Source organism: Falco punctatus, assembly GCF_963210335.1.
Source record: "Falco punctatus genome assembly, chromosome: 1".
Classification (NCBI taxonomy): domain Eukaryota; kingdom Metazoa; phylum Chordata; class Aves; order Falconiformes; family Falconidae; genus Falco; species Falco punctatus.
The window spans coordinates 77,508,576-77,530,539 of NC_137580.1; the positions used below are offsets into that span (position 1 = coordinate 77,508,576).

The 21,964-nt window shown below is 43.7% G+C and overlaps 1 long non-coding RNA gene across 1 annotated transcript in view; it reads left to right on the forward strand.

Moving 5' to 3' along the window:
* LOC308062911 overlaps positions 1-18,981 on the forward strand; it is a 36,245-nt gene extending 17,264 nt beyond the window's left edge. Inside the window, exon 2 of the long non-coding RNA XR_013927743.1 lies at positions 1-18,981. This exon is cut by the window's left edge and continues 15,720 nt beyond it. This is a non-coding gene — a long non-coding RNA (uncharacterized lncRNA).
* The last annotated feature ends 2,983 nt before the right edge of the window (positions 18,982-21,964 follow it).

Consider the following 21,964-nt stretch of genomic DNA (forward strand, 5'->3'; position numbering starts at 1 on the left):
TGAGAGAGTAGTGATGGTGGTGTGGTTGTTTTTTTTTTTATGTTGGGTTTTTTTGTTCGTTTTTTGTTTGGTTGGGTTTTTTTTAAGGAAGCTGATAGTGAAAAACAGAGGCTTCCTCCTGCTTGTCACTGGGAACCCAGTCTCTCTGAAGCTGGTGGGAATGTTGGTGCTCCTCCATGAGAGCATGAGCTCATCATCCTTAGTTGGTGGTAATCTCCTTCCCCTTTGCAAGTGCCCCTTTCTGTTCCTGCTTTTCCTTTGTAGTCTGGCCTGAAGGTGAGAATTTCAAACCAGCGTGCTATTGCACGTGGGGTGAGATACCTGCAGTCTCCCAGAGGCTTGTTTTCCAGCACCAGACCTCTGGTGTTCTTCAAGGGCGAGCAGGAAAGGTGCACTTTTGCTTGAGGACAGAGGTGTACCCACTGAGCTCAGGTCATTGGGCAAAGACCCATGTTCCCAAGTGATGTGCCAGTGATGGATGCATCACTAATGGTGATTGCTGGTGTGTCAGGAATGGGGCAAATGTGGTGGGTCACAGTAACCCGTCTGTGCTGGTAGTTAAATGTATGGTATGCTCTGCTTTCTGTTTCTAAGTCAAGGAATAACATGACTAGCTTGGGGAAAAAAATGGAGAACTGTAACTCCTCTATTGTTGCCTTTCCAAAGGGGATTAAATAAGACAATAACTAATAAATAATATACAGAGCTTATGGGTCTGTCTTCAATCGGAGTTTAAACAAAGAGGTCTGGGCTTTTTAAGTGCCTCCTCAAATGTGCAGCTCTCTGGAAACGTTTCGTGCCAGAACATCCCTGGCATTGCAACAGACTGTGCTTCCTCCCCGGGCAGCAGTGGCTGGGCCTGTTGCGCTGGGGTGAGCAAGGGAGATGATGGGGTGGTGGTGACAAAGCGGTGCCACCGCACCGTCCCTGTCACGGCATCACGGCTCTGTGTGTGGGCAGCACCATGTGTGGTGTGGGCCAGCACCATGTCACCGGGTCACCTGTGCCCTAACTGGCTGCTGCAGCCCTGCTCCTGCCAGTGGGGGGACAGCCCCTGCACCCCGTCAGGAGGACCCCGGGGTGCCAGCTGGCTCCTGCACAGGGTGAAGGAGCAGGAGTGTGTCGGGTGGTGTTGCAGAAATACTTTCTGGGTCTGGCTGCTGGTCATTGGAGAGAGTCACAAAGTTAGAGAGGTAATTGAGGCTGTAAGGTAGAAACTCGGTTTTACACCTAACCTGGGCATTGTGGGGAGTTCCTTCTTTTTTTGTCCTGTAGACCAGAGATGGGAGCTCACCTGCTTTTTATTCACTGCCACCCTGCTTTCTGCACTACAGCACATACTTTCTGTAATACATAAGGAAAGGGGGAGACTTAGACATCGTTCATGTTGTGTCTATGGCCCTTGCAATTATAAACTTCCTGAGATCAGAGGGAACAAATCCTTGCCAATTAGAAGGCCTTTTAACGTCAAGTTGTGACTAATAAGCATCTGAACTGCAGATGTGACAGTGGGTAGTATAGGTGTACCTGTTGCCTGGACCTTTTCTAGCATTATTTACTCTGGTAATTGCTGGTCGTGATTCTGCACCTTGGCTATTTCAGAGGATAAAATAATGCACCTTCTTTTTGTTCCTTGTCCATTTACGGAGTGTGGAGATGTCAGCCCAGTTAAAAAAGCTGATCTCTGTTTCAGTCACCATTTTGAGCTGTGCGTTTGCAACTGCAGTACAATGTCATTTGCCCATTGTATGCTTTTAAAGATTTGTTTCTGCAGCCACAAATACCAGAATTCGACGTTTTAACTAAGGAAAACCTTAACTTCTGGTGAAAATGAAAAATGGAGCCCCAGCAATGCACAAAACCACAGTTTATGCATAACTCAGATAATTTTAGATGCTAGTAAATATCAACATCAGGCATCAGCGCTCCTGTGATAAAGTTCAAATTCATTATCGCTGCTTCTAGAAAGAGTTCTGGACACAAATAGAAACTCTGAATCCTAACTCTGAAATCTGAGACTATCTGGCATCAGGTCAAACTTTAATGACTTGACATCTCTTTGTTCACACCAACATCCCAAGGCAAAACAGCCCCATATGAGGCACTTTTTACTCCAAATTCATATCTTAGTTTCACGGCTGTGGTAATGACTGAGGTAGCTGATTAGTAATGGTCACCCCCTTTCTGTTTCCCCTGACCTTGACTCTCTTGAATACTGTTTATACTTTACTATTTTTTTTCTTCTTTTTTTTTTTTCTTTTCTATTTGGCTTTAGAGTACTGCATCATATGTTACCCGTAATCTTTTGTCCTAAGCATTTCAAATGCCTTTCATGAAGCCAGGACCTCCATGCTGTGAAATGCTGACCCCTCTGTGGTCCCATCTACAACGTGGTTTGATCTCCAGCAGCCTCTTGCTCTCTTTCCCCACTGCACAGCTGTGTGTGTGTTGAGAGATGAGAGGGAGATAGGCACCCCTCCTTGAAATTTGGTATTTTCTTGCTCTCTCTTTTCTTCTGATCATCCCAAACCCTCTTCACTCTGACTCCCTAAATGCAAAATTACCCAAAGCAATCCAGCACGGTATAACGCTGCTTGTGAATTAAAAACCACCTTTATTAATGTTAAGTCTTTCTCTTACTATGCTAATGTCTGGAAAGTATTCTGTAGATAGGCCACAAATTGCTTTAGAATATTTTCTTTGTGTTATTTTGCTCTCTTCCCCTGGATCAGCAAGAATATGGTTCAAATATTAATTTTATGGTGTGTCTCTCAAGAGTGGAATATAATGTTCAATTATGCATTCCATCTGCAAGGCTCTGGATGCACAGTCCTGCATTAAATAAAAAAAAAAATTCAATGGGTTTTAAGAAGAAACAGAAAGAAAGGGTATGGCACATAAAAGCAATGGAAGAAGAGCCTTCTATTATGCTTGTCTGTGTGTAAAATCAGAGGGAGTTGTGTAAACCAGACAGAAGTCAACTGTCTTAAACATGGAGTCCGTGCATGCCTTAGATTATGTCATGGTATTGAAACCTTCCTGCAAGATACAAGTTTAGGAGTGACGCCTCAGCTAAATATACTGGAGACCTGATCGTGCATGCGTTTGAGATGCTCATTCCACACATCCATACGCATGTGTATGGGTGTTCCACTGTGCTCCGAAGTCCCTTAAAACTCTGCCTCTGGAAAGTGTCCTTTCACTGTGGGGCGTGGGAAGTGGTGCTGTAGTGGCTCTAACGGCATTTGCTTCTCTGTGGGGTTCTCCCTACAGCAAGAAAACGTGGACAGGCCTGCGGCTTCTGTTTCTGTCTAGACACATGAAAGTATACTGTTTTTTGAATCCTTGTCCCCTTACACAGGGTTGGTGCTTTGGGGTGACACCTGCTTTGGAACCAAAGGGCTGTCTTTGTGTCGTTCAGCACAGTGGAAATCTCTCTGGTAATGCTGCCCAGATACTGTGTGTCCTCTCAAGAGCATCCCCGTTTTTCTCCTGGGGCTTTTCCATGTGGCTGCAAGATCTCGGTGACTGTGGCATGCCTTACTGTCCGAGCAGCCGGAGCCAGGCTTAGGGCTTTGGCTTGGGCAACGGGGAGACCTAGCTGAAAGCCCTGTGTTGAGTGCCGCTCATTGAGGCAAGGCAAATGCAGGGTATGAGCTTGACATTCGGGGGCAAGAATGCCTTCAAAGTGAGCCCAAGTGCAGAAAGAGATGGTCGCCTTTCAGTGCAGATGCCTTGAACACCACAGAGAGTGGGAGGACAAGCGCTGGAGAGGGAGAGGCCCGGTGGAGCCCGTTCTCTGCTCTCCCCTGGGGTAACAGCCAAAGCCCTTCTCTGCAGGGGTGCTTGGCCCTTCAGGTTTACTAGAAGGAGCATTTCAAGTATTCCTCCTCAGCGTGTCTGCTTTTTTCGGGGAAGCACACTGCTTCTTGCTTTGGCACCTCACCAAGTGCTCTTGGCAGAGCCGTCAAATGTGTCATTGTAACGGGAGGCCGCTTTGCCGCGGTCTGAGCAGCGCGGGCTGGGCTGAGGAGGACTGGTTGCAGAGAGCTCAGCGGAAATCCTTTGACTCTGGAACTTGTTTGCTCTGGCAAACTCCCTGTGCCTGTCTGGACACAATGAGGGTTCAAGACACATGGCTTTTGTTTGGTTTTCCTGGAGGGAAGGCTTTGCTTTTCATTTGGCTGGGTTTCTGGGTGGTAGGGAAAGAGGGGGAGAGAGAGAGCGTGCTTCAGGCTGTGTCGATCTTTGCCTTGTGTGAGGGTGATACTGGTGCTTTTTGGTGACCTTTTGCTTTGTGAATCAGACGTCAGTACCACAGAGGCCAGCTTTTCATATGCCTTTGATAATGAAATTGAGGTTTAGGCACTTGAGGAAGGTGTGCGTGTTCCCCACTCCTTGGCTGCAGGTGGAGATCAGATGGATGCTCTCCCTCTGTAGCTCCCAGCGGCGTCTCATCTCACTCTTTTTCTGCCACCTCTGGGTTTTCTGCCACAACCTCACATGGCCCTGACCCACCTGAAGAGTTCTCAAGCTGTTAGGAAAGGGAAGCTGTCGAAACGTGTGGTGTGCAGAAAACCGTGGGAGCTCCTGGAGGAAAAAATTACCCGAGTGCAGGGAAAATGACCTTAAGAAGACAACACAAACAGCCTCTAGCATATTGTTAAAGAAGTGGTGGTGGGGAGGACAGCTTTGACTTTGCTTTCTAGAAAGCTTGATTATTTATTTGTGAAATATTCCCACATGAGGCAATGCTTGTAATTGTAGAGTAGTCCTGAGGTGATAAGGCATAATGTTTTTTTTAAACGATGGATCTAGGAGAGACCCTAGTTTTTAAAAATTAATTGAAATGATGCCCTGGAAGAATGAGAAGACATACAAACTGGAATGCACTTTCGCATCAAATCTGATAATTTTGCCTCTGCAAATCAGATCTGCCAGATCCTAGATCGCTTCAGTATGCCTTAGAAGACACGATGCAAGGAAAACAATCAACCTAAAGAGCACAATAAAGTCCTGTAGCAAGTTACCACAACCTCTACCAGACAGGGATGCTGCTGAAAAACAAATCGGCAAGAAGTGTGTTTTCAGGAGCATCATGTGAAAATTGGCTGCAGGTTTGCTGTTCTGTGCAGGCTGCAAATGTGTAGCTTTTAAACACTGCAGAGAAACAGGGGTCCTAGAATTTAAGATTTATTGTCCCCCCAAGCCACTTTTAACCTCCGGAAAAGAACTTCAAGGAAGCTTCGACCTTGAGCACTGAACACCTAGAGCTGCATTGCTGACACTCTGAAATCAGTGGGGGATCTTTCACTGATTTTGTTTCACTTAGAGCAACGCTTCTCCAAATTCTCAGAAGTAAGATAACAACATGCAGTGATTGCACCTTCCTCCGTAGAATAGCTGGTGTGATTTCTAGCGAGTTGCACAAGTTGCTTTAAGCACACTCCTGTTTCCCTGAAAGCTACTCTGTGGTTTTACTGAAAATTTGTACGTGAGATCACAGCCCCTTCTGAATCAAGGGGGAGCTCCCAGTGTGCTGGCACTTCATCAGAAAAATGCAGAAATCATAGAGAAGTAGGAGGAGATGAAGTGACACCAGGGAAAGGTGCGAAGGTGCACCATGCACCCAGTAAAACCAACACAGGGAAAAGACAACAGCCTCGGTAGTGTAAAGGGAAGTCAAGTCATTAAAAGGGATTGCATGTTGGGTGGTATAATGCCCATAATAAGTCTTTGAAAGTGTGTTTAGCACAATCCTCCTGACAGAAATGAAACTATGGGAACTAGGCCACATTTTCAAACAGGCTGCGGTTTGCTTAACTGTCTCCCCACACATACGTGTCTGGGAAGTGCATTAGGTGTCTCTCCCTGCTGCTGTTATTAACTTTTCTTCTTACTGTGCTAATTCATCTTTGTGGGCCAAAGACAAAGTGGGAAGGGCTGAGATTCCTGGTTTGGGCATGTGCAAGCATGGATTGAGCTGCAGGTGCTGCAGAGCAGCATCCCCCCTGTGTGGAGCCGTGGGTGGTGGTCTCATCTGGTCAAGGCTTATCTCCCAAAGGCATTCCTAATTGTTCTAACTAATTATGATCTCCACAGGATGAGAGTGGTAACCTGTGTCGTGCTCTAGTATCCTGGCTCAATTCAGACTCAGATAATTCCACTCTGCCTTTCTTGCAAGGTCATCCTGCAGAAGTAAATGCCTTTTCAGAAGAATATTATTTACTTCAAATGTTAAATTGATGCCTCATGTATTAGTGAAGCTGCAGTATTTCACCCTATTGGAAGGAAAATGATTTCTGTGCATGAAGCCTACCACAGTGAATTAGATTTGCAAAGCAAATGAGGGTTGCTTATTCCAACAGCAGCATCTTTGCACAGCATCTTTTATGCAGGAACCTCATGAAGTTCAACCAGGGGAAGTGCAGATTCCTGCGTCTGGGGAGGAATAACCCTGGGCACTGGTACATGCTGGGGGCCACCCAGATAGAGAGCACTCAACAGAGAAGGAACTGGGGAGCCAACAATGTGTGCTTGTGGCAAGGAAGGCAAATGGGAGGAGAGAGATTGCCAGCAGGTCAAGGGAGGTGATCCTTCCTCTGTACTAGCACTGATGGGGCCACACCTGGAGTGCTGTGCCTGGTTCTGGGCTCCCTGGTACAAGAGAGACATAGACACACTGAAGAGGGTCCAGCAAAGGGTCACGGAGATGAAGGGACTTTAAAGTCTCTCCTGTGAGGAAGGCTGAGAGAGCTGGGGCTCTTCAGCCTGGAGAAGAGGTGGCTTTGGGGGGTCTCGTCAATGTTTATAAAAACCTGGAGGGAGGGTGCATAGAGGACGGAGCCAGGCTCTTTCCAGCGGTGCCCAGTGACAGGACCAGAGGCAATGGGCACAAACTGAAATATAGCAGGTGCCGTCTGAACAAAAGAAGAAACCTTTTTTACTGTGAGGGCACTCAAGCCCTGGCACAGGTTTTCCAGAGAGGTTGTGGAATCTCCATCCTTGAAGTATTCAAAACTTGACTGGACGTGGCTGTGGACAACTGTCTCAAGGTGGCCCTGCTTGAGCTGGGGGCTTGGACCAGATGACTCCAGAGGCTGCTTCCAACCTCAACCATTCTGTGATCTAGGACAAATCTTCTTTTTTAGTATTTTTTGAAGCGCTTTGAAACAAAGCCATGTGAAAAGTGGGGACCCAGCTAGGAGTGTGATTTGACATCACATCTTTTTTGTCTGTCATGTTTTGTCTCCCCAGCTGAGATCTGCCTGATGTACTGTTCAGTCTTGACTTCTTACCGTGCTGTTGATCTTCAATAGCACCAAAGCAATAAGAAAGCAGGTGCCAAATAACTAAGTGTGGGAGTTTGACTGGCCTCCCCCTCATACTCTGCGTACGGGATGTTGCAATGTTCTGTTCAGCCTTTGACAGAAAACTGAGAGTGCTGCAGTCTGACTGCGGTCTTTGCATTCATCTAATCTGCCCAAGCCTGTCTGAGTGTGTCTGATGGCTTATTCAGTCACCGAAGTCTTTGTTCGTACTGTACAAAACTGCAGAGTGTGTTTAATGTGTGGTGACCCTTTTACTATTGAGAGTCCACCTGGACTGTGAGTAGGTCCTGATTATTGTTTATATTGACAGCAGGTCTGTTCCTGAGAGCCATCTGAAAGGATTTGTGAGGATGCTCTACATAGAGCTAACACATTGTGCAGTCTGCAGGGCACAAATCAGGAGGCAGTCAGACCCGAGACCCTGATCTGGGAACCAGCAGGACTGTTCTGGCCTTCTTGGGTAGGGGTGAAGGGAGTTTTAGACTCTGCAACCTGCATACCAGCTAAGCAAGGAAAACAGCTTACTTACTTCCTAACTTGGACACAGTAAAGGCAAACGCGTTCTGGTGACATGATTCTTCCCTGAAGCAAAATGCTTTTAGAGCTCCACTGGCCATATGGAGCTCTGCATACATAGTTTTCCATGAATATTGCATTAATCCATATTCCAAGTTATGAATTGCAATCAATCCATTCTTGCGCTAACCAAGCTGCAGCTGCTCCCAGCTGAAAAGTCTTTTGAACTCTGCCAGACAAAATATTCCAAGTCTCATTCCAAGGTGCAGTAATTGTCATTGTGGTTCTCAGGGTCTCATACATATTTAATTTACAGTACGTATCGAAATGTACATTCTGCTGACGCTGGTGCCAATGCTTACAGTGATGTTGTCTGAAGACTAACGAAAGGCCAAAATTGTTTCAATACATGGTAATACATTGATTTCAACTTTAGTACAGTTAAGCTGTATTGGTAGTAAATCATTTAAAACCCAAAGTGAATGCACTGCATGATAAATAAAAGCATCAGCTGCAAAGTTTCAGGGTGCATCTGGGCTTCCTCTGGGTTTGTGGTGTTTGGAGTTTGGAGACCGCTTTCCTCTCTTGCAAAGACAGGAACCATTTGTGAGTGGGCATGAACTGTGATCCAAGTTTTTGTGTGGTTCCCATGTAGCATGGTCTTCCCTTGGCTTGTTGTAAGGAAAGAATATGTTGTGCTTCAGGTGCAGACCCCAGTGATCTCACAGGAAGTTCAAAACAGCTATTTTATTTAGAGGTCTGGGTTGTTTTGGTGTCGTCCCCCGTCCCCCCCCATTTAATTTTTTCTACCTTAATATTAGTGTATTACATTTAAACTCTCTAAATAAAAATCAAACATTTTGATGACATAACGTGGGAATTCTTTCCCATTTCAATGAATGTGGACAATGTTATGTTATTCATATTGAATTCTCTTTCATGTAGAGGGGGACAGAAGGACATGATTTGTTCACTTTATGAGCTCAGGACTCTCATGTTTAGTGCTAACGGCTGAGTACCCGACCTTTCCATTTTTAGGCCACTTCCTGGGATTGTTTGAGTGCTAGTTGTTTAACATTATTTTGAAAAGAAATTATTAATACCTTATGGTTGGTTTCTAGTGAAGTTGTGCAGATTGTACCAGGTTTGAAAACTGTTGAGCCTCAGTCATGTTTTGCCAGTAGCTCTTATTTCTCAGAACCCAGGACTGTAAAACAGTTTTCTTCTTTGTAGTATCATACACATATTTAAAAAAAAAAGCAATTTGGGGATTTTCTAGGGGTTCAAAACAGAGTATTCACTCTTCTTTTCCTCCTTGTCTTTACGTGTCTGTAATATATGTAGAATTTTTGGTATGTGTACATAGATATGTAGAGCATCAAATGGATTTAATAAAAAAATTTGCAAAATGAAAGTGGCCTGACCAAACCCTTACAGGGTAGTTTTTCTGTAAACTGTCATTTCCTGCTGGAAGCCAGGGGACAAACGCTGAGCAGCTCCCATGGTCATGGTGTGGCCCTGCTCCTGCTTAGACAGAGTAGGGACTGGGGACGGGGGTGGCCGCGGGGCAGAGGTGCCATCAGACCTGTAACTAGTGGAAGCTCACCACTTGTATTGCTGGTGGGTTTAAAGGTGCCTTGGGGTTCGGATGAATCTGAGACTCTCTTAGGAACATCTCAGGACTGCAATGGTAGCTGAAACGCTTTCTCAGCAAAGTTCCCAAGGAAAATATAATTAGCTCCCATCATTCCTACCTTGTTTCTGCTCCTCCAGTTCCCTTGCCTGGTCCCTGGAAGGACAGTCCATTTGATCTGAAATGCTGAGACAACAGGCGTTTTATGTTTAAACATAAAACGACATTTCTAACCATATATTTGCAATTAAGCCATTGTTTTTATTAGTCACAAGGGATAATTGCATCCAGAAATTCCCAAAGAAAAGTTATACTGGGCAAACAATATTACACTGATGTTTCAATTATATGAGTAATTTTCTAGCATAGATCAGCAATAAACTTCCCTAAAGGGCCTATTAAACAGGAAGCAAGAAAACGGAGATGGGGCAGTTGCCAGACATTAGTGTCTAGCACTTGTGTGTCAGTTCATGCCCCCCCCCTTTTTGTCTTTAGGCAAGTCAAGCAGTCAGCAAACTCCCACATCACCTGTAGACAGCAGACATGCACAGGAAGGCTTTCTTCTGGAGAGAGGAGATTCCTGGGGCTTGGGTCTGGAAGGAAAGAGTCCCTGGTTCCCACCTTGTTGCAGTCTTATCTGCTGAATCACCTCACAATGGAAACAAGGACGTCCCATCTTTTAATGAACTTTGGCCGGTAACTGGGAGAATGCCTGAAATGTTTGTGATGGGAATGCTGTGCCCCTGGCAGAGTCTGGGACAATGGACAGCAGGGCAGGGCTCACTCTCGCTTAACTGGAGCATCAATACTCCTGCTGATCCAGACCTTTTGAAATGCTATCAGAGGAAGCAAACAGGAGCCAAGAGCTGCCTTGTTCACTTGTCAGGTGTAGCAAACAGTGTTTTTTCCATTGTAATTTTTCTCTTAGCCGCATTGCTATGCAATCCAAAGCTCTACCATAAATTTCCTTTATCCTATCATAAGAGTGCTTTTATTGGTAATAGCTTATTTCACGTGCTGACCTGTTATACAGTATTCTGGCAAAGCAAACAACCCATTAGGAGGATTTTCTGAGGGCTGTGGAAGAAAAAAATTATGCTACCAAACATTTCCTACTGCACAGTCAGGCCGAAGAACTGGTCCTGCATCCCTTGTTCCCCGTGAAACCCAGCTCAGCTTGTGGTGCTTTCTGCTGTGCCACCTGTGCCTGCAGAGTCCTCCTCTCTTCGACAGGCTCAGAAAGTCCCTGCAGAGACAGAGGGACTCCTCTGCAAAGGTCAGCAACGAGCCCTTCTATGGAGTCTGTTCAACAGCAAGCAAGAATGCCAGGGGTTAGTCCCTACTGTATCTCACAGCGGGGCAGACAAGCTTCAGCAGTGGCACAGGAGCTGCTGTGGCTGGGTGTTTGTGGTGGGTTATGCTGGGCTAAGCAAAGGGGTACATGTGTGAGCCGTAACACAGAGCTATGAAGAGCTGCTTGAGCTGGCAAGGACACTGGAAGCAGTGCAGCTTGGCATGGGCTGACGTCTCCCAGTTTCTCCCCAGAGCGGTGGTGGTGGTGGTGGTGGTGGTGAGAGTTTGCTTTGGGATCTTGGTAAGGCAGCTGGCTCTCTGGGCATACTTGGTCAGGGAGCTTGGAAAAGGTTGCCTCAGCTCCCTCCTGTACTGTCCTCAGAGCTGCCATCTCTGGAAAGAGCTTGCAGGACATAATCTGTCCTCCAGCAGCCATTGCTGTGATTCAGATAACCCCTTCTGCGCCTCAGAGTTATCACCTCCCCCTAATATCAGTCAGAGCAGTCTTTTTTTTTTTTTTTTTTAACGTTTCCAGCTGTCAGAATTATCATCTGCCTGCCCTGCTGCTTCAGCTCCAACTCATCCTTGCAGCCAAGGGCAGGGTCTCTCCTCCCACTCCTCAGAGAGCTCTGCCACTGGGTCCCACCTGGAAGTGCTGATGGGCAAAGCCTGTTCCAGCACGCTCTGCGTGGAGCAGCAGGTCAGATGTGCTCTTCCCCACCCTGCACCCGCCAGTCCTCCCTCCTCCAGCTCTTCTGTACTTTCTTATGTCCTTCGAGGAGAGCTGTTTGTGTTGCAAAAATCTGCTGGAAATCAATGTCTGTGCGCTCCTGATTGAAATACGGGCACACTGATTAACTTCTAGCTGTCTTGCACTTCCCTTTCAGTTCCTCTCAAATTAGCTTCTAATTATCTCAGTTGTAATCACCCGGTGTGATAAAGTTAAAGTCATAATGATTCTTTCTGATAATACAATGTTTTCTCTATGAATGCTGTAGCTAATAAAGACAGAATGCCAAGCTGCTTATGGGAAACAGATTTTTACAGATCCTAAACAAATGCCCTGCATACTTCATGTACAGATAATAAAAGAACAAAGTAACCCTTCTAAGGAAAATTTATATCTTGATAAAAAAAATCTATCTGTATATTTATGTTCCAAAAAACTGTTTTTAAAGGCCCAGAACCTAATAACGGCAGTGCTTGAGGCCAAAATCAGGGACTTGAGAGGCCTGCGCTGAGGTTTCTGTACCTCCTGGCACCAGGAGCTGTGCTGCAGTTGGGACCATGAAGCTCTTCTGCTGTGCACCACTGAGGGAGCAGTTCAGGACCTTTCTGTGCCTTCTCCCGTGCAATATCCAGACAAGGAGTTTCTCCCTGGGGCACTCCACATAGGAGGTGGTTTTGAGCATGCCTATCACGTTGCATGTTCACAGGAGCATTTTGCTTTCAGGAGGAAAACCGAGGTGCCTCAAAGCCAAATGAAGCTGCAGCCACAGGGGAAAAAAGGGGGTGTCAGGGAGCAGTGTGGGGAGGGTGACTCGCAGCCTTCTTCTCCTGAAGCTATGCCACGTCAGGTAAAATAAATCACGTTTCATTGGAGGGGGTGGTGGTGTCACAAGTGTGTGTGACTTGATATTGTCTAGGGCATTCAGCTGGGAAAATGTGGGTGCACGTGGGGAGACAGTTCTGGGTTGCAGCCCATGCATCGAGACGAGCTTATGGGCTTTACATTAAGGCAGCCATTTGTTAGGACATGTAAGCAGAGCACAGAGACTCTGCTCCAGGCTTCTTTCTTTTCCCTGGCCTCAGTCATTACAGTGGGTGTTTGGGCCTCCTTTCTCTTTTTCAAAGACCCTTTAACTCACTTTTAAAAAGTTGCCAACCATTAGTGTATTCGTTTGTTGTTTTTTGACCTGTTCAGCTGTAAATTTGTGTTGGACACAGGAGCCATACTTAACTGCTTGCGCCCCAGGTATGCTCAGCTAACATCAGCAATGTGGTTTTAAAAAAGGGATTGGGATGTTGAGCAATCAAATGGTAGCTGGCATGTAGACTGTTGTTGTACCACAGCTAGGCTCTTTCTGTGTCTGAAGCACTTCATCCCCTCTAGGCTTTTCATAGCCATATGCAAAGAAGGGCTCGTGGCAGGGTGTGTGAAGTTTACATTAGTATTTGTCGAGTGTTGCATGATCTACAGCAGCGTGTCGTCCTCTCGCTGTAATAACACCAGCATGTGACTGGAAGTCTTCAGACAAATCTGTTATTAGAGTTGACTACTGTGATTAGTAAATGTGACCATGCAGAAGCTTTAGGCTAGGCACATGCTATGTATTTGTCTTCATTATCTTTGCCCTCCCTGACTGCAGGGAGCTGCAAAGGCTGGGGCAAAGGGCTGCCACAGGCAGGCATTTTCTTAAAAGCAGAGAAGATGTGGCTTTGAGCAACCTGGTCCGGTGGAAGGTGTCCCTGCCCATGGCAGGGGGGTCGGAACTAGGTAATCTTTAGAGGTCCCTTCCAACCTAAACAGTTCTATGATTTGTATAGATCTTTGAAAGAGCAAGCAGGAGTGGAAACTGGTTTTGTTAGTTACCACTTTTGTGGTGTAAATACTGTACAAAGCAAAATAAGGAAAAGAGGCCTTGATATTTGGGTCTATACTATGTAATTACTGATGTAATTGCTATATATCACTATTTTGGTAGAGTTTCCCCTTTGCCAGCCCCATGATTATTTAAACCAATGGGCATATTTGTATCTTGTTTAGTATTCTCAGTTTTACAAATGACTATGGGACATGTAACCAAAATACAGTCATTGCTACTTTAACATTACAATCAGTGGTTAGAACAGATTGGGTCCTGAGCACTTTCAAACCCAGAAGAAAGGGTACTTCTGGCATCTTTTATTCTAATCAGGAGAAAGTCTTTCCAGTTCAGCATCTAGGCAGAAAAACGAGCAGCCTAATTAGACCAAGATTTCTCAAGAACAGAGAAAGCATTTCTCACTATTTTTGGCATGCTGTGCTATCAAACTTGTGAGCTTTGTGTAAAATGTTTAGGAAAGAAACATACGTTATAATAAATGTGCTATTAGTTCTACACCAACATAACTAATTAGGTCCTTGGTTCAGTGTGAAAAAACGAATAATGTGCTGCAGTGTGCAGCTTTGTATTACTCAGTCTTTTTCTGCTCTTGAGCAAACTTGTTCTGCGTGCCAAAGGTGAGAGTATTAATTGAGTACAGAACCTGTTTATAAATCCAGCGCAGCTCATGGTTTGACGGGTGCCACTGCTGTTCATTCTCACCTTGCTGCTGTCCGTAATTAACCTTCTGCAACTTGAAATTGTCCATGAAATGAAGGATGGTCTTTGGTTTTGGCAAAATTAAAGCCTAAATTAAAGCAGCCAAATTCCTACTGCATCTCAGTCATCACCTGGCCGTGTGGGCAACCAGGGAACGAGCCAAAAGACTCATAGGCTTGGTCATCTAGGTAAATAAAATTGTGGGCAAGAGGAGGATACAAGCCTTGTGGGGACTTTGGCCAGGTAATGCCATATGACAATTTTGGTACAACCTGTGTTGCTCCCTAACGGTGGCGTACAGTACCACCAAAGAGGAGACGGGCTGTCAGATAGAGTTACCTGCATCTGTGTGCACTAGCACATGTGAGTGAAGATGAGTTTCATGTATGAGTCTGCCCTCCTCCTGCTAAATTTGGGACCAGTCAAGTGCCTGCTGGAGTCAGCGGGACCCTCCCTGTTGACCTCAGTGGACAGAGCTTGGTGTGGACCCAGGGAGCAGAAGCACCTTCCCCAGCACCTCCTCCATGCCCTATGCTCCCAGTGCTCCCCTTGTGCTGCCTCTGGTACCTGCTGGGCCTCTCTGTTAGCCGGTTTAACTCACTCAAATGACCAAAAAATAGGCAAAAGGAAAAAAAAACCAACACCAAAGTAAAATGCGTTAGTTTCTGCCTTCTGATGAGTCATAGCAGTGGGGGGAAGGAGCAGCCTGGGTCTGGGGCAAGGCTGGGGCTGGGTCAGCAGCAGGGAGGTTCGCCGGGAAGAGAGCAGCAGCCCTGTCTTGGTCAGCGAGCTGCCAGACTGCCTGGGCTGCATGTGAAACCACAGCCGAATTCCTCATGTCAGTGTCTTTATTTTGGTTATTGTTTGAAGGAGTCTCCTTATATCCAGTTTCCAATCAAAACATCATGTACTCCCTAAAATCTGAGCTCAAATGTGAACATGTTGCACTACAGGGACTGAAGTCTACCAGTTGTATAACATAGATGAATGCCTTTGAAAAACAAATCCTTAATCAGTGTTACACTCCATTTGTTCTTTAAATTTTCATTTTCCATTTAAGTGGCTGTTTCATTGCTATGAGAAACATTAAGAGCTATTCATGTTTTTCTTCTTGTGGCTTTTTTAAAACTGAACTTCCCTCATTATTAATGTCCTGGTGGTGGATATTCTCACTTACCTGCCCTGTGCTCATAGCTTGGGTCCAAGATTACCTGCAAAGGGTTTTAGTTTCTTCATGCAGAAATTTATGCATTATGATTTTAATTATTTGAATGTTTCCGTTGTAAAGGACCATTTCTTTCTCACTATATTGTTGTTGTAATTGTATATTATCTTAACTTAGGCAGAAACATTATTTTACTTCTGTTATGTCTTTTGTCAGCCTGTGGTTGATTCAATATTGACTTGTAAAAATAACATCAATGACATTGCAGCTAGGTTGTAACTCTTTTTTTTTTTTTTTTTTTAAATCCAGCCACTAAAAATAAGTAAAACAAAGGTGCAAAATGTAGGCAGGTCAAAAGGCCATTTCAGCATAAGGGGAGATGAGGAAAAGCTACATATTCTAAGAAGAAGAAAAGCTAGGTAGGCTAACAAACCATTTATTTCTACACAGGTGCTGTCTCTGGTCAAGAAGGCTGAAGAGGTCGCTTTTCTGCTCTGACTTCCTCCTGTGAATATGTAACCAAGGTAAGTCACTGCTGCAAATTACCTCTGACACTCGTGAACATTTTTTGCTCTGGGATACCCTTTCCGTTTGAGTAGATCTTTCTTCTGCTAATGAATCACCATCTTAAATAATAATGAAACCCCAGAATGATAAGTGTTTTGAAGCTTGATGAGAAATATGTTTTCATTCCAGCATGAGCTTCTTTCAGGTCAAAACAATACTTGTGGGAAAAGCTAGACTTTTCCAACACTTCACTGCCTGAAAATGTCAGCGACAGTTTTTTCTGAAATGGTTATTGAAACTTATTCAAAGCATGGTATAAAAATGTTTTGTCTAAAAAACCCCAACCATAACCACTTTTGATAAAAGATCATTTCAAAGCAACACTTGACAAACACACAAGCCTCAAACTTCAGAAAACAGGAAAGAAAATAACATCCCAAATATTCCCCAATAAAGCCTTTTTTTAAAAAGATCAGTCATCACCACCTATCAGCTCATTAATCTACACAGGCAAAGGGTTATCTCTGGAGAGAGTTTCACCTCAGCTGTCTCTCTGGATTCACGAAGTGCCTCTCGATCCGTCTGGTGCTGAGGGCGGCTCTGCCCATGCCTGCTCTCATCGGGCATTTGGATCTCCCAGCAAGCTCTGCCGTGCTGCTCGGTCTCTGTGCCTGCAGCTTCCACGTACGGATGTGTCAGGTTCCTTGTCTCCTTCATGCCTCTTTTAGCAAGCCAAAGATAAATTATGCAGAGTAATTTTGTACACTGCTAGGCGCATTTCTTACACAAGATTTTACCAGGTTCCCATGACAAAATCTGGAAGGACTTTTTTTTTTTTTTGCCTTTTTCCTTTTTTTACATTTTCTTTCTACCAACACCAGCAAGAATTCACTGGTAGTACAGCCGAGTATTTCTTACAAGTTGTTTAAAAATAGAACTTAATCCCCCCACATGTTTCTTAGTATGCAGCCCCATCCTCCATGAGGCAAAACCTTCTGGCTGCACAGCCACGTGCAGGAAAATATTGCTGCATCTTTTCAGATAGAGACATAAGGACCTATGTAGTGTTAAGTAATACAGAGGGTTAATGTATTCTGGAAAGCCATGCAGAAAGTAAGCAGGCGTTCCTACCTCAGGGTAGGACAATGGGGTTTTTTATAAAGAAAATGTTAATGTATGCTTAAGCCCTTCCAAGGTATCTCACAGGTCACTATTACATCATCGATGATTTACATTTTCTGCTCTGTATCATTTTGTATTGCTGGCTTGGGAAAGCAAGCTAAGGCTATATAAATGCTGGGTGTGCTTGAACGGTGTGCATTCAGCTTCTAATACCTTAATGACTGCTTTCTTCTCTCTTATTTATCATCATTATTATGTGTCTGTGAACAAAGTGTTTAGCAGGATCGCAGAAGAGGCTGCCTAATGTTTAACTACCAGATTTGCGAGAAGGAGAAGGATGGGACAGAGAGGAATAATTTTAAGAAGCAGGGAATAAATACAGGCTTTTAAATTTAATTCTTGGCTGTCATCATCCTAATCAGCAGTGGGTCTATTCGATGTCTCAGTTCAGAGTGTGAATAGTGTCGCTTTGTGTCTGTCACAATGATTAATGTCGTCTTCTTCAGTAATAAACCGGTAACACATACAGAGTCATATACTAAATCTATAGAGTACGCTGTCCCAGAAAAATTATGTGACATATACCCAGTTACATCAGTGGGATGTAACTCTTCATTGCTGAAAAAGCAGACTGATGACATCTTAGGGGTGTCTGCTGAACCTGCATTCAGGGGACTAGATAGAAACAATACCCCTATGAATATACATAGAATTCAGTAATAGTTGTTTAACTTCTATTCCCTATTCGTTTTGGATTGTTCTCCTCATCATGGAAACCAGCTTCTCTGCACATTCCACAAAGCAGCAGAAATGGAGGGACAATAAAATCACAGCTTAGTGCAGCATATTCATCATGTAATATCTCTGATCCTTTCCTGGAACCGGTAAGAGAAATGGGGTATATCCCACTGAATCCAAAATGTGGTTGTACTCATATTACATGCACAATGGTTATGAAAGGCAGATCTTAAAGCAAATCAGTAAATTCATATTAATTTTAGTGGGCTTTTGACCAGCCCTAAGCTGAAGCCTGTGGCTTTCAGGAATTTGATATCTACATTTTTATTTTGCTTTTAAACAATTCCAAGACTCCCAGCTTTCATTTCTTATATTACAGCAACCTTTCTCAGGAGTATTTTCTCATGCCATGCAAGCTAGTAGGTGACTGGAGTTTCAGAAGCAGATGAAAGAGAGCTTTATCCGCTTTCTTCCTAAAGGAGGTATTTCTTAACTGACCTGGTCTTGAAGAAATATTCAGCTCTGGGTTGTTTGTGTTTGTGGAGCAGAGTGATCATACTTTATGTGACAGCTGGCAGTAAAATACTATGCGATATCTTCAATTTTCGTCTTATTCAATAAATAGATTAGTATAGAGTTAAATACATAACTTAAATATTGCAGGATCTATTAGGTAAATCTCTGACAGACAAGACAGCATGCTTTACACCAAAGAGATTCACCTGATCAGACTTTTATGGTATTGGTTTCACGTTGAGAAATTTAGCTTTCTGAAACAACTGGCAAGTGATGCTGGAGCTGCTCAAGTTGCAGTAAGAATTGAAGAATTATCATTTGGAAGGCATCACCAACACATTCTCTTTTGGCATAACATGTAAGTTACAGTAATTTAGGGTTCTTACGAGATTTTCATACCCTGTGACACTGAATATAATTCCACACTGTGTTAATGAAGGTCAATGTTCATGGAGTTACGTGGTTAGAGTAACGGAATTAATAGTACTTCAGTATTGTATTTCACACACAAATAGCTGTAACACTCAGCTCTCACACATTGCAATGTATAGCTGGCATCCATAGCCTCTGTTTTCAGAAATTAGGGGGAACTGAGTAGTCAAGATCCCATGATCTTTCTGTAGGAAAGTCAAATGCAGATTTTGGCTCATCTGAATCCTAGTGCAGGAACCACTGCAGAGCATTGCTTCTCTGGGTTTAAGGAATATGTATGACCTGTATGTTTTTCCTCACTCAAGGATAATTGCTGAACTTTCTCAGCATGGCTGAAGATGATGGACATAAAAAGGTGCAGGTTTGGACTGATAACAAAGATCTGTACTGGTTTTGTTTGCATATAAAGAATGCATGCATAGACTTTGTTACTGTTGTCAATTAACATGCAGTGTGCTAGTGACTGTTCCTCAGAAAATGCACAGTTTGACTTTCTGCACAATCTTTTTTAGGCTTTGGCATGCATGGTTTCACAAAAAATATGCCTAGGTGACAGGCTGGGGGCCATGATTTTGGTCTGCTTTTGGCAATGGCCTTGCTGGAGCCTGGGGATGATGGTGGCTGCTGGAGCAGCAGTCTTAGGAACAGAATTACGTTTGTTGTATTTTGTTATTTTCCCCCACCCTGTGAACCATAGGCATGCTAACTGTAAGGTATGTATCTCTGGTTGAAGGAGAAGATAAGCCCTGCTGGCTGTCCTTTTTATTTCCTTGTTTGGAAGCAGGGGTGCTGTGTACAGCTGTGGATGGTTTTGCTGATACATGCTCCAGTGCACAGTACATCCTTAGAAAGGCTCTTCAGAGCTGAAACAAGCTCCTGAAGTTAGCTGCTGTGAGCTTGAAGACCCTGGCCCATCTGTTGCTGCTCAGCAGAACTGAGTTGCAGACTGAATGCGTGTTTTTTTAAGACCAGTAACGTTTGGCCTGTCTTTGCAAATTATTTTGAAAACCCCCACGCTTTAAACTCTTAACACTGCAAGATACTGGCCTCTTATTTTTGCTTTGATCTTTGGTGAATTCAGTTGCTGCAGCTTAGTCTCACTGTCACTTTTCGTAGGGCTGGGGCAAAGTGTGATTTTTCTGTACAGCCTGACATGAGTCAGAGGAGCTGATGTGGTTTACTTTTGCCTAATGTTTCACCAGTTCTATTAAATAAGTTAATCATGATTGGAAATCCAGCAATGAGACACACAGAAAATCTTGTTCTTGTGAAATAATTCAGCAAATTTGTTACTTGCCATCTCAGTCAATGTTACGTAGTCCTCTTTTTATCAACTAGTCATTTATGAATATCACAAGAATGCTGTAGATTAGGAAACCTATTTCATGTGTGCTACAGCCGCATTTAGTTTCAGAAGGAGGGAATATATAGAAGTTCAGAAAGCTTTTAATGTTCGGCGTCTAAGAAAGGAAGTAGCCACCATGAATCGTGGGTTGTGCTGACTAACTCCAAAGCATAAAGTTTTCATTTGTAAAGGTTTAAGGGATAAACTGTTTTTCTGTGAATTCAGTAAATGACTGTATAACTTCCAGACAGGTCTCTCAAATTTCATCATAATAACTATTTATGGAACTAATAACTATTTATGAACAAACCCAACATGCTGAATCTTCTGCTTGACCACTGGTGGCCTTAAAATATATTAGCAAGCTGGTGATATCATTGCCTTTGTGGTGGTGAGTATAGCTAGCCACATACTTCTATAGCTTGGTCAGGAACAGTTTAAAAATTATTTTGGCAGATCTCTGGGTGCTGTTATGAACTTACTTAACTCCTTTTCCTGTTTCCAGACCATTTAGTTTTAAATCTCTCATGTGACATTTGTTAATCAGGATATATATAGAATCAAGAGCAAATGAAAATTAGAATAATGAGAATAGGACACACACACAAAAAAAATATATCTGTGATTTTCTGTTCATACATTTTCATTTTTATTGCGGTAATGAAATGCTTAATAACGTACTCTTCAGCTGATGAAATATATTGTGAGATGGTCGAATTAGCGCATATTTTTGAAAACTCCAATGACAATAAAAGGATACATAGTTTTATGACTAGGTAGCGATTTGGCTATATCACCTGCATGCTAAGTGCAGCTAAAATAACGTAACTAATGAGATAATATGGGATAACATATGGGAGTAAATAAAAAGGTGTTGGACAGGTGAAGAAATGCTTTAAGTTAAATCCAAAATATAGGTACAGTTCAAATAACATTACTGTTCTGACTCAGGCTCATGAAAGTATGGAAATTGAGAGTTAAGGCTGCCTCTATACTTAATATGCCCTGGTGCCTCTCCAGCAAATATTTTATTATGTGAGCTCTCCCAGTGATTTTGGAACGTCAGCTGCATCTTGGACCTCCATAGGGGTTTGACAGTGAATTTTTTCCTGTAGACCGTCAAGCAAGGACAAAAGTCTGGAGAACTGGGAGAGAGAAAAATCTTCAGTTCCATTTTTGGGCTGTTACAGGCAAATAAATGTGCAGCCTGCGCCCTCATATTAAGTCATAGCTAAAATGCTTTGTTTAAAAATTTGGACTGTGGTTAGAGTTTGGGCAGAAGACATTCATTTTATGTCCCCAGAAAAAGCTTTAGTTGCAGAGGAAGTTTCTTCCACCCCTTCTGCATAGAGTGTTAGGCAAACCTGTGGTCAAAGCTCTGCTCTTCCTGACTCAGATCAAAAGCTTTAGAGGAAAGCTGGTGAAAGGGAAGATGATCTCAAGTCTTCTCTGCTGTAGGCTGATACCCTGATGTTGAGCTATTCTCATGTGATGCCATGAAAAGCATAGTTTCCTTCTCCTATGGGGCAAAAGCAACATTCAAAGCTTTAAGAGCTGGCATAAAATAAAATGGCTGGTTGGTGCCTTAGATGGTGATGGGAGTGGAAGATGAGGATTTCAGTCTTGGCACTTACACGCTCTTCCTTATTGCACTATGTGAGCCTCCTGCACATTCCAGCGAACTGGTGTTATAGCTGCCTGTTTTACAGATGGGAACGTGAAAGCAAGATGTGTTGCAGACCTGGGAGCTGGTTCCTCTTCATGCAAGTATCTCATCCAGTGTGACGCTCCCGAGATCTCTGTCCTCACGACTGCAGGTTTTCTGTATACAGCCGAAAAGGTTACTGATTTCCTTTGGGTTGTCGTTTGTCCCTGTATACTTTAGGTGCCCAGTTTTCCCATTGATATATATATAAATAAGAATAAAAATAAAAACCCAATTCAATTAGTTGATTCAAGAGTAAGTGGTATAAACCAGTATCCCTGGCATTGCTGGCTGTTCTGTGGAGATCAGAGTTGATAACTCTTTAGTTTAGCAGTTAGTGTACTCTGAAAACAAAT